At 36.6% G+C, this 13,609-nt stretch overlaps 1 protein-coding gene and 1 long non-coding RNA gene across 10 annotated transcripts in view; one reads left to right on the top strand and one right to left on the bottom strand.

Moving 5' to 3' along the window:
* The window catches only part of zfh2 (Zn finger homeodomain 2), a 59,797-nt gene that overhangs the window by 15,100 nt on the left and 31,088 nt on the right, over window positions 1-13,609 (top strand). For 8 of the 9 annotated variants that reach the window (XR_010654691.2, XM_070997197.1, XM_070997196.1 and 5 more), the window contains one exon: window positions 2,492-2,540. The gene's annotated coding sequence lies outside the window, so the exon portion shown is untranslated. The remainder of the gene's footprint in view (window positions 1-2,491; window positions 2,541-13,609) is intronic. The other variant, XM_036822749.3, reaches the window with a different exon arrangement.
* LOC139353322 (uncharacterized) lies at window positions 5,353-7,341 on the bottom strand. The gene is made up of 2 exons (XR_011604543.1): window positions 7,138-7,341; window positions 5,353-7,081 (listed from the first exon to the last, which is right to left on the bottom strand). It is a non-coding gene; the product is annotated as an uncharacterized lncRNA (long non-coding RNA).

The raw sequence follows: 13,609 nt of genomic DNA, 5'->3' as shown, positions 1-13,609 counted from the left end.
CTGTGATGCTATGTGAATTTGAAATAGTTCAACACCTTGTTGCTTTGTGCGTAGAAGGTACCCACTTATACATAGGCATATGTCGATGTCATTTTTTGGACATTGAACTTTTGATTCCGCGCTGCCAAACTCCTGCATGCTCTTGCGCATACAATATTAGATCATATGGGGCATGGCGGACAAGGTTATGTCTAACTGAACATTTATTTTGGCGAATATATTGTACTGATAGGTATTCTTTGTGACAATTTTAAAAGGCCAATATCGTGCTCACAATAATTAATTACACCAAATACAAAATAATATTTTGAAACTGCCCCAAGAAGGATTATGGTTCCTGGTAGAATTAGACACCCAGATCATGAAACAGAAGACCAAAATATTTTAAATGGATAAGTTTTTTATAAGAATATTTTTTTTTGGGAAATTCGGCTTTTAGTTATATCTTGAGTTGCGCTTAAGAAATTTAAGTGATTTCGATTGGTGGTCACTTGTATCACTCGGACCATCACAGTAGATTTTAATTTTTTCGTATGTTTGTAGAGTCGTCTTTGCAAATATGTTTTAGTTTACAACTAAAATGTCGCCCTTTAATTTTGCGAAATAAATGAACATGCTGCATTGAGTATATTGTGAGCACGGCTTACGGTCACAAAATTGTTAAAACATTCCACATTTTCAAAGTTTGCCGTGTTGTTGCTCTTGGGAGAAAGACCAAAGAAAGTGTATAAGTGAAAATTAAGAACATTTGATCTGTTGGGGCCGTTCAGTATAAATGCTCAAGTTTATTAGTCTAGTTGTGTTCTTACTCAAATTACGCCTCGAATGACAACTCATTTTTTAAAATCCATTGTTCCGCTAAAAATGTATAACCTAAACAAGATTTTGGGGGACTTCTCAAAATGAAACTTTTATTTTGTTTGTGAGCTTGTCCCAAAACGTTGTTTTAGTGTCCCCGAAATTTAAGATGATGTTGAACAACTTAATATAAAAATCTTTAGTTCTACCACTTTGGAAAAACTCGCTTGTTTGGCGGGAAAACAGCTATAAAAAGCGTGTGAAGTACTAAAGCTACAGTCTTGTGTTATATGTAGTATTTTGATATAATGTATACGCCTTCCTAACATGATTGTCTAAATGCCATCGTTTAAAAATGATGTCCAAACTTTTTTGTATTCCCTTTTTTTTAGGTTTTTGTGATTTCTTAAAAACGGCTCTAACGATTTCAGTCAAACTTTAGATTGTAAAGCCCTTGATATTCTTAAACTTTTGACATACAACACATTGTTTAAAAAAATGGCATTTGAAAGTTATTAATCAACAAAAATGGACACATTTACCAGTTCACAACAATTAACGCTGCTGATACACACTATTTTTAATGGTCCTGGAAATATTAAAACGGTGTTAGACAGCTCCATTTAAGAAACTTTAGTTTTACAACGTTGGGTAAATCCCGCTATTTTAGCGAAAAACAGATAAACTACTGATCTATTGAACTACTAAAGCTGGATGCCTGTGGTGTATGTCTTTGAATAGTTTTTTTGAAATGCCTCGTACGCTCTCCTTACGTGATTGATCTAATTACCAGAGTGCAAACATTTTTTTTTCGAGTTTTAAATGTTTATTTACATGTCTCAAAAAGAATGCTAAAGATATCTGGTTTAACTAAAATCAGTATAGCCCTTAAGATTCCTCAACTTTTGATCAGATACCCGTTACTCAGCTAAATGGAGATATGCAAGCAGCAAAGCGAGATTAAAATGCGCCACCTACCGGCGGTATACAGTTTTAAGCGTTTTGGGCGTTAGAGTGGGCGTGGAAAATTTTTTTTTTGGTCAATCGATAGGTATTGACGAGAACAATACATTTCAGTTAAAATTTTTATTCTAGCATCAAAACTGTAGGAGCCACAGTTTTGGGCGGTTTGTGGGCGTTAGAGTGGGCGTGGCACTCTACTGAAACAAACTTGTGCTGCGCAGGAATCTCAGGAATCTGCGTGCCTAATCCGAGTACTGTAACTCTCATAGTTTCCGAGATTTCAGCGTTCATACGGACAGACGGACAGACGGACATGGCTAGATCGACTCGGCTAGTGATCCTGATCAAGAATATATATACTTTATGGGGTCGGAAACGCTTCCTTCTGCCTGTTACATACTTTCCGACGAATCTAAACATGTGATATCAAACAAAATTACTTCTTAACGAGGTGACGATAGCACCTTTAACTTACAATAATACTGATATCAAATTTTGTGACCAAAAATTATTATACAGTCGACTTAATAAATACACTTCCTTAAATTTTCATATTCGGCACGCTGCAGTAGAAAATGCCCTTGTCGGCAAAAAGCTCTAATAATTTTCTTAAGCGTGCCAAATAAGGAAATTTCAAGGTGGAACAAACTGGGTATCCATTTGGGTATATTAGTCTCTAGTTAAGTGCTAAACAAAATTACACTCTAAAATATTTGCTTTTCCTTTTCAGAAGACTCCTAACCTTTTAAGGAGTAGGATGCCATTGACTGAATAAATTGGTAAGTTATACTCCTCAAAAATACATATAACTGAGCTTCGAGTAAGAAATCGACCTAAAAGACTTCCAGCTAGAGGAAGTTTAGTTTCGAGGGCTGCTATTTAAATTTCTGGCCTAGGTCACATCTTGTCACATTAGGACCAATTGGCCCTTTCCTAAACAAATTTTGGACTTTTGTCGATAACAGCTCCATACAACTTATTCATGTGTGACCCCGTTTAATATCGATTAACGATTAATCAAAAACTTACCTCGGAAGAAAAATAGAATTACCTCGTGAACATTTTCGTGCAATAATTTTTCGCAACTTTCGACGTGGATTGTCACGACAAGAACTCGATGAACTTAAATCTTTGTACGGCGATGAAGCAGCATCCTATAGCACTGTGAAAAACTGGTTTAATGAATTCAATCGTGGCCGAAGCTGGCTCGAAGACGAAGGTGGTGGTAAAAAACAGCCGTTGTGCCGGAGAACATTGATGCCGTGCGTGAGCTGATAATGCAAGATCGTCAAGTGACATACCTTGAGATAGAGAAAGAAAGAAATTTTGGAAAAATATAAATGCGGAGTTTCCAAAGACGTTTTTTAGATCGTCACAAGTGACCAATCATGGATCTATGCTTATGAGCCCGAAACAAAACAGAAATGAAGATGAGCCAAGAAGTCCTTGGCAAGGACAACGAAAGTTGTTCGTGGAAAAAACACTTCGAAGCAAATGGTCGTTTGTTTGGGGTACACCACAATTTGTTTGCCTGAAGTCTTCGGAGAAATCCGAAAAACGAACAAGAAAAGACGGATCATTGTGCACCATGACGATGACTCTCACAAATCAGCTGAGACCAGCGCTTGTTTGACCGGCCAAAACGTCGAATTGATGGGACATCCGCCGTACAGCCCTGACTTGGCACACAATAACTTCTTTTTATTACCGCACATCAAGAAGGTCTAGCCATTTAGACTATAGTGTTTTTTGGCAATATAACTTATAATTCTTCAAAGATTACGATCCCCTATTCGATATGTCATTTTTTCAGCCCAATACAAGTCGACCCGCCCTAATGTATACTCTTGATCAAGATCACTAGCCGAGTATTTTTAACGCCCACAATCCGCCAAAAAAGTTTAAATAAAAATATCTATTGATTGACCTTAAAAAAATGTTGCCATGCCCGCACTAAGGCCGAACTAACGACCACAAATTTAAAAAAAATCGTCCATATGAACGGTAATATGTCGGAAACTATCAAAGCTAGAAAGTTGGGATTTAAGATTTTGACCTTAGCGATCTCGGTAATGTGCCTCTAACGGCCACAAACCGAGAAAGACTGTGGCTTCTAAAGTTTAAGTGCTTTTGATCCCTTTAGGTGAGTAACGGGTGTCTAATAGTCGTGACACTCGACTATAGCGTTCGTCCTTGTTTAGACTTGTCAAAGTTTTGACCTGCCTATCAATGTCTTTCCTTAAATCAATTGCATTTTGCTGAATTAAGAATAACTTTAAAAATCGGCATCAACGCATTGGTGGCATACGTTGGAATTTCCAATTGTTATCTTCAGCGTAGTCATGGAAAACAGCCATCGCGGAAGAAAAAGTGTTTCTAGTTAGAGAGAAATTTAAGATAAAGAAGCTTCGCTTACGGAGACAGATTCTATTTCACTGGTCGGGATGTTTACACAATTTCGTCCATTTCAATAAGTACTGAATGGGTTAAGAAATGTATTGTATCATTCAAACGGCATTTAAATTACCTTTCCATTGATGCCAAAGTTTACAAGAAGTAAGTTCAAATTATGAGTATATTTAACTTTTGTTTTGTCAAAATACTTATGCCGACCAGTGTATATTGCCCCCTTTTTAATTTTGACGCTGAAGAGCTTTGCTGCTGGTCTGCAAGTTCGCGCTGGTATTGTACAGTCATATGGTTACATAGTTCTTACCCAAACACTGCCGTCCCGATTTAACGGCTTAGCAGCTCGACCCTCCGCTCTTTCCTTCTGTTCCAACCAGCCCGAATCACAGTCCCCGATTCAATTCCGACTCCCGTACCAGCCCCGACTCACAGAATCCGTATTGTGTTTGGCCTATGGAGCTCATACATCACTTTGTTCTGAGAAAAATGAGGCAGAGAAAACAATTCCTTTAATAAAATACAATACATTTTTCTTCATCTTTGTTTTTGTCCCCTTTTGATATTGTATATATGCGTGTGTCTGTTTGCAGTGCATAAATTCGTTTTATTATTGCTGTTTTACTTCTTCACCGATTCCCTTACTTGGTCTTTGACTCAAAATCCTTATCCCTGTGGAAATCCTCGCTTACACCCTGTGTGCTGCTAGTCATTGTTATTTATAAATTCATGGATTCAAATTGGGAACGGACATTTGGTTTATAACAGTGTCATATTGTTCAACTCGAAATCAGGATACCCAATCTTTGAGTCGACTTGATAGTTTTAAGAGGAACGAAATATAGGCAAATATCTTTAAAAACATTAAGTCTGTACCTATTTCACCCTACAGTTCCCATGGTAGCTATAGGACAGGATATAGTCGCCCGTTCGTTAGACTTTTTGTTGTATCACTGTATAAATATAGTAATACGATTTGCACAGTTTCGTGTTGTTGCACTCAGAAAAAACGCACCCTTAATGGAATTGAATGAACTACATTTAAGTGCGATCTATACTTGATTTCGGATAGTATTTTGTTAGGTCCTTGTTATATAAGGGTATACTGAGATTCCTCGGAAAGTATGTAACAGGCAGAAGGATGCGTTCCCGCCCGTTTTCAAGACAGAAAATACTCCATTTCAGTAAGTTTTCAGAACCTTTCGGTCTACAATCAAGTTTATTTCAGAAGGGTGCCACGTCCATGTCGCAAAACGGGTTATTGGGATTTTGTTTTTGTTAATATTTGCTTTAAAAATGTTTAAGTCGGAACATCCATTAAAATGAAAATTAAACCCTAGGTGGCGCAGTGTACAATTCTCGAAAAATCACTTTTTAAATGAGTGCCCCCTTTGTACTCATTCTGAGATGAAAATGTTTTACATCAAATGCAAATGTGCTCCATTTGTTTATAGATTTCTCAATTGTGCGCAATTTACTCCAATAATTTTCTTGTATAGTGTAAAAAGCAATCCAGTTTTAAATTTTTAGTTATACATTATTTTAGTTACTATTTTTGAGGCTGTATTTATTTCTTTTGTGCGCATTATTACTACCAGTATTGACATCCACACAATTGACACTCTGAATTGTAAGCAAATGCTTAAGTATGTCTTTTTGGTAAAAATAAATTTGAAATATGTATATAATTATGAAATGATAATGGTAAAGGAGTGTAGGGCAAGGTGACGAACTTGCGCCTCATGAAAGTGGTACAATCGTATTCCGTACCCTGTAGGGTATCGAGACGAACATATTGTACACGCAACAAAATTTGGTTGGTTAAAATGACCAATGCAGGTAGTTTAGTAACTATAAAATATTTTACTTTACTACTAAAAATGGTCGTAAATGTATTTGTTTTCAAATGACTTACTATTTAATAGTTAAACCACTATTAACACAGTTACGTTTATATGGTGTGTGTATTTTGTTATTGCAATACTATATAGAGTATTTACTATCTAAAATAGTTATCCTAACGTAAAACGATATATTTCATCACTAGCTAAAAGTCTTTGTGCGAATTCAAAAGGCAACTTGATCTATTTTGTAGGTATATATGTATTTACAGTAAAAAAATTTACGTAAATATATTTTATTTTTACAGTTACCAGAACATCTTCGTATTACGTAAGAGTAACTAATTGGTGGGTAAGATTGACAATTCGATGGTTGGGGACACCTTATTGGTCAAATTTACCATCCTTTTTTTTGTATGTAGGGTATAATGATTTAATTTTTGTTGTTTTTGTTGACAATATATCGTTATTTGTTTCTATTGCCCAGTGAGTACAGTGAAATTTGTGTCACTTTACCCTACACTTCTCTATCCTTTTTGGAACGTTTTGAGTGGCAGTTGTTACCTTGCTAAGACCGATTTTTTCCTATGCATACAGATATATGTATGTACGTTTGATGATCTTGCAATTAACATATTCATGCGGCGAAAACAATCGGCGACAATTTTAATGAAGGCTAAAAAGTAAATTTATTGGTTTCTTTCTGTACTCCTTCGTAAATTTTGAAAACAGTTCATCAACTGAAACTTTTTGATCTCGTCTCGATCCCGGGAACTCATACCGCTTAGCTTTCGCCTTCTGGATTTCTTTTTGTCGCAGTTCTCTGTCTCCCCAGGTATATCGTATCGATTCATTGATCTTACCGAAATGAATGATTGTGGGGCTCCGGCGGAATCAAATGGCCACATATATACACATACATGAATAAATACTCCTAAAAACGAATCAACACAAACCAAGCCAACGACAAAGGGAATAACAATGCAAGCTCAACCTCGGACATCGTCTGGTACCTCCAGACCCTCGGCAAGTGACACTTTTGTTTTATATTCGCAACTTTTTATGCTGGATCTCTGAGAACAAAAGACGATTTCTCAGTAAAAAAAAGTGAACACAATCACAGACATACCGATTGTGTATTGTACTTGGTGATTGTACCTTCCCTCACCCTTCCACCCTTATCCCATCCATACCGCTTTTGAAATCTTTGGGTTTGTATGGCAGAGCACCTTACCGAGCTGGCCGCAATTTTGTGTGTTCAGTTTCTTGCTACAAATTTAAATTCGTCTTTTAGTCGAAAATAAAAAACCTAATAATTGGGGGAACGCGTTTTTAAAAATATATTAATTTGAGAAACTGAAGTTCTGTTGAAAACTGTACCCGAACACAGGTTATTGCTTATCACGCATTCCGTGCGATTCGTCGGAGAACAAAAAATTACTACGATGACAACAAAAGGTAAAATAGAACACTAACAATGTAAACCAAGTAATTACCGAGCTCAGCTCGACTGGACAATTATCTGAAATGCGTTTTCCCAACTGCATTATACCTTTTTAATGGTAACTCCGGCTCTGATGACAACTTAAATATTGTGTGTGCGTGCAATTGCACATGAGTACACACAGCACTAACACACGTCATTTGTGTTTTAGTGTGCATGAACTGCAACAATTGTGATGCACTGCACTCATACTCACTTAAACCAATAAATCGCTTCTGCATGCAAATGCTTTTGAAGGTATGAAATTGTGGATACGTTTATACCTAAGCATGTATGTATAACGTTAATAGGTGCCTCAAATAAACTGAAGAAAACTAGCCTATGAACATACGAACAAATGTATGTGTGTAGGAGGTTTGAAGACGGTTGGCTGGGGATGATAATAACCAGGGAATAACGCACAATGAATACACAGTGAGGCAGGGACAGAGTAAAACTTCATTTTTGGTAGTATATTGCTTGATTTATTGAACCAATATTATTATATTGGATAACTATTCAGTTGTCAAATTTTGTATTTGTCGAATATTTAAAAAAAATTTAAGCACTTACGCTACAGATGCTTCATATTACATTAGTATATCTTCATCATTATGGAAAATCAAAATTTGTATAAAGCGTTCCCAATTAATGTACTAAAATATACTGTTTCATTTCCGAGCCTTCGTCAAAAGTTCAAAAATCTTCTCTTTTCTGCCATTCTACTGGTTCCTATGGAAAAATATTCTGAACATTTTACTTCTCTTCGCATGTCAATGATTCGTGTTAGAGTCCGGCACGAGTATAGTTTAAAACAACAGAAATCGACGACATGGAGTATCAGATACCTGTTACTCAGCGCCACCTATCGTTCATTCCCATCGGCTGCTTAAGAGATTTCACTAACACGCCACATAGCTGTAGTGTAACTTCATCCCTCTCGCACTCTATGAGTTTGCTAATTATTATCTATTGTTTGGTTATAACTTTTTAATGAATGGTCCGATTTAAATAATTTTTGGCTTGTAGATGGATATTGACAATAAGAAATCTCATTTAAATTAGTACAAAATATTGAAAAATGTGGGCGCTAGACGAGTTTTATAGCTTGCGTGGCCTCCAGCTGAAACAAACTGAAACCAAGATTCTAGCTCTGATACTTTCCGAGATCTCAGCGTTCATACGGACAGACATACAGACGGACATGGCTAGATCGACTCGGCTAGTGATCCTGGTCAAGAATGTAATTTGCTTTATGGGGTCAATATCGCTTCTTTCTACCTGTTACATACTTTCCGACGAATCTAGTATACCCTTTTACTCTACGAGTAACGGGTATAATCAGCTTCAAGCTAGAGCTTGATTGTCTTCCTGCGGCTTTGGAATCATAGCTCAGGGGACCATAGAATCATCGAGTAGCAGATTCGAAAATGATCTTTGATTTCAATTACCTCTCGCGTAGCGCACATTAAGAAAACAAACAAGATAGGAAGTTAATTTCCGCAAACCGGGGCTTATATACCCTTGTAGTTATGGGAAATAGTCAATGTTAGTAACACTATTGTTATACCCGTTAGGTTCGGAAATGTCTTGACTGATATCATTAGAGCAACTGCAAGGGTAAAACCAGAGAGAGAGCTACAGAGTGCCTCTTTTATCTGATACCTATTACTTAGCTAACAGACTTTAAAGCAAGAAACAACGCTTAGTCTCTTGAATAATTTTAAAATAAAGTTGTAGCAATTGAAGCGACACTTAGCGGACTGCGCCACCTAGCGGATGGCAGGGGTAACATTGCCCATACAACTCTCCATCTCCCTCGCTGAGTAACGGGTATCTGATAGCCGATGGCATTGACTATAGCGTTCTCTCTTGTTAGAATTTAATTTTTAAACCAAGCGCCCAATAAGATTTTCCATAAAAGTAAGTTCTTTGATTTTTATATTCATTTTCCTGATTCAATTCAATGACTATTTTAAGTTATTATGATTCGAATCAGCAAATTAAACAAGTTGCGACACAAAAAAACACCAAAATTTCAAGAAAAATGTCCGTTAACTTATAATACTTATTTCTTACTTTAAAGGCAATTTACCAAAACCGAAAAAAGGCACTATAGTTTAAAATAAATGTTCATTGATTTTAAACACTTATTTCTTTTTTACCAGGCAGTTACCTTAAAAGACAGAAAAATCCTTTTGTTTAGGAAAAAAACCCAAAATCTTATATAAATACATGCTTATTTTACGAAAAATGTTCTTTTATTTTGTTTCCTAATTGCCACTGGCCAAATTTTTATACCCGTTACTCGTAGAGTAAAAGGGTATACTAGATTCGTCGGAAAGTATGTAACAGGCAGAAGGAAGCGTTTCCGACCCCATAAAGTATATATATTATTGATCAGGATCACTAGCCGAGTCGATCTAGCCATGTCCGTCTGTCCGTCTGTCCGTCTGTCCGTCTGTCTGTCCGGATGAACGCTGAGATCTCGGAAACTATGAGAGCTAGGCTATTGAGATTTGGCGTACTTACTTAAACGCCCACAAACCGCGAAAACCTGTGACGCCCGCAATTTGCATGCTAGATAAAAAATTTTAACTGAAATGTATTGGTGTCGTCAATACCTATCGATTGATCCAAAAATAAATTTGCCACGCCCACTCTAACGCCCATAACGCTTAAATCTGTCTACCGCCGGTAGGTGGCGCATTTTAATCTCGCTTTGCTGCTTGCATATCTCCATTTCCCTTTGAGTAACGGGTATCTGATAGTCGAGGTACTCGACTATAGCGTTCTTCCTTGTTTTATTACCAAATCTGCGTTCTTAAAACGGTTAAATTTTATTAGTTAAATTATTAAACTATGTTTTTATAACGAAAAATAACTTTAAAGAAAAACAAGAAAGGAAGTTAGCTTCGGCATACCGAAGTTTGTATACCTTGCAGTTATAATTATTAAATTTAGTTCGAAATTCATAAAAATACAAATAATGATATTCCTAATAGTATAAGATAATATGTCAAAAAACACTGAAGCTATAATTTGTTTCATATTATTTTCACACCAGTTTTCCGATCGTTCCTATGGCAGCTATATGATATAGTCGTCAGAGCGTAGGAGGTTATATGTTAAAAAACACCAAACATATAATTTGTATACCCGTTACTCGTACAGCCCACAAACTTAAACAAATCGTAAATATGAACGCGGATATCTCGGGAACTATAATAGTTAGAGAATTGGGATTTCAGATCTAGATTCCGTAGCCTTGTACGCAGTGCAAGTTTGTTACGCGAATATGCCTCGCCCACTTTAACGCCCACAAACCGCCCAAATCTGTGGTGCCCACAATTTGTATGCTAGATAACACATTTTAACTGAAATGCATTAGTCTTGTCAATACCTACCCATTGATCCACAAAAAGTTTGCCACGCCCACTCTAACGCCCACAAGCCGCCTAAGCCTGTGGCGCCCACAATTTGTTTGCTAGATACAAAATTTTAACTGAAATGTATTAGTCTCGTCAATACCTATCGATTGATCCCAAAAAAAGATTACCACGGCCACTCTAATGCCCATAACGCTTAAATCTGTCTACCGCCCACATAACCATATATTGAGATCGCGGGTAGGTGGCGCATTTCAATCTCGCTTTGCTGCTTGCATATCTCCATTTCCCTTTGGTCCCTTTAGCTGAGTAACGGGTATCTGATAGATGAGGTACTCGACTAAAGCTCCCTTGCGGGCATGGCACGCTGCTGAAACAAACTTGCGCTGCGTAAGAAGCTCAGGAATCTGCATGCCAAATCTCAATAGCCTAGCTCCTAAAGTTTCCGAGATCTCAGCGTTCATCCGGACGGACAGACAGACGGACAGACGGACATGGCTAGATCGACTCGGCTAGTGATCCTGATCAAGAATATATATACTTTATGGGGTCGGAAACGCTTCCTCCTGCCTGTTACATACTTTCCGACGATTCTAGTATACCCATTTACTCTACGAGTAACGGGTATAACTATTATTTCAATTTTTAAGGAAATGTTAGATATTATTCTTTAAAATCTTACAGCGCACTCTGCATCGGCGTGTACTTCAATCGGCGCGTACTTCAACCGTACTTCGTACTTATCAGTACCGAAGTATCCACGGTTTTTGTTAAAGTGACACTATTATAGGCACTAATAGGATTTTTATACAATGTAGTATACTTCAGAAGTTTATATCTATAGAAGTCGAAGGCCTCTGCAGCTAGTGCTCGGAAATATAGTATTAAGTTTAACATTTATTATTTATTAATTTGTTAAATAAAAAAAAAATAAACAGATCTATAGAAATAATGGAAAGTTTTCATCCCGATAGTTTTAAAACTGACAGATTAGTTTGAAGACGGACGGACATGGCTGGATCGACTGATGCTAAGTATATATTTTCTTTATGGGGTCGGAAAAGTCTCCCAACGTCATTACACCGTCTGTAAGGGTATAAAAATGGTTGTATATGTAATTGTTTGTGCTTTGGTCACTATTTAATAGTTAAGCCACTATTAACATACTTACGTTCACGTGATGTGTGTATTTTGTTATTGCAATAGTAAGTAGTTGATAAGCTATCAAAAATAGTTATCCTATAATTCCCAACTGGGTCTAAAGTCTCAAACACCTAGTCTCTAAAAAGTAAAGACTACTTAAAACCTATATTCTCTAACGTCTTCAACATACTTCCACACTAACTTGAAGTCTTCTTTAACAAGAAAGGAAGTTAACTTCGGCAAGCCGAAGTTTGTATACCCTTGCAGTTATAATTATTAAATTTAAAAATACAAAAAATGATATTCCCAATAGTATAAGATAACATTTCAGAAAACACCGAAGCTATAACTTGTTTCATATTATTTTCCCACCATTTTCCGATCGTTCCCATAGCAGCTATAAGATATAGTCGTCCGATTTTGATAAAATTTAATTCGAAATTTAAAACTAATTAAAAAATATTATTTCCAAGCGTATGAGGTTATATGTTAAAAAAACACTAAAGATATAATTTTTATACCCGTTACTCGTAGAGTAAAAGGGTATACTAGATTCGTCGGAAAGTATGTAACAGGCAGAAGGAAGCGTTTCCGACCCCATAAAGTATATATATTCTTGATCAGGATCACTAGCCGAGTCGATCTAGCTATGTCCGTCTGTCCGTCTGTCCGTATGAACGCTAAGATCTCGGAAACTATGAGAGTTACAATACTGGGATTAGGCACGCAGATTCCTGAGATTCCTGCGCAGCGCAAGTTTGTTTCAGTAGAGTGCTGTGGCTCCTACAGTTTTGATGCTAGATAGAATCAATACCTATCGATTGACCCAAAAAAAAGTTTGCCACGCCCACTTTACCGCCCACAAACCGCGAAAACCTGTGACGCCCACAATTTTCATGCAAGATAAACAAAATTAAATGAAATGTATTGGTCTCGTCAATACCTATCGATTGGTCCAAAAAAAAAAATTGCCACGCCCACTCTAACGCCCATAACGCTTAAATCTGTATACCGCCGGTAGGTGGCGCATTTTAATCTCGCTTTGCTACTTGCATATCTCTATTTAGCTGAGTAACGGGTATCTGATAGTCGAGGTACTCGACTATAGCGATCTTCCTTGTTAAATTTATTTTTTTTTGCAAAAGCCTTTAAAATGTAACTATTTGATGGGTTAAACTGACAATTTGATGGTTGGGGACCGATTTACTGTTATATTGGTCAACTTTACCAAACGATTTTAGTGTGTGTATGTTTCTATTGTCCATTATAAAAACTAAGACTTGGTAAAAAAAAACTGGGATAAAAAATCACTTTAGCAGTTATGGGGAAATATTAAATGTAGATGTACAAAATACCATTTTATCGAAGTGTCCCTACTGTTATCGACTGTAGTTGCAAAGAAAAAGATTATAACACCGACAAAAAAAGTCAATAAGCTAAATTTGTTTTATACACATGTTCCTCATAATTTCTTTATTTTTATAAATATTACGGATATTAAAAAATTGTTGTAACTAAATGTCAAATAAAAGCAACACTAAGCGAGCTAAAAAGCTAGTGACAATCGCACTCCTATAAAACAAGAA

This window comes from Drosophila suzukii, chromosome 4 (assembly GCF_043229965.1).
Source record: "Drosophila suzukii chromosome 4, CBGP_Dsuzu_IsoJpt1.0, whole genome shotgun sequence".
Classification (NCBI taxonomy): Eukaryota; Metazoa; Arthropoda; class Insecta; order Diptera; family Drosophilidae; genus Drosophila; species Drosophila suzukii.
The sequence above is the reverse complement of the archived record's forward strand: the minus strand, read 5'-3'. Positions and strand labels throughout refer to the sequence as shown.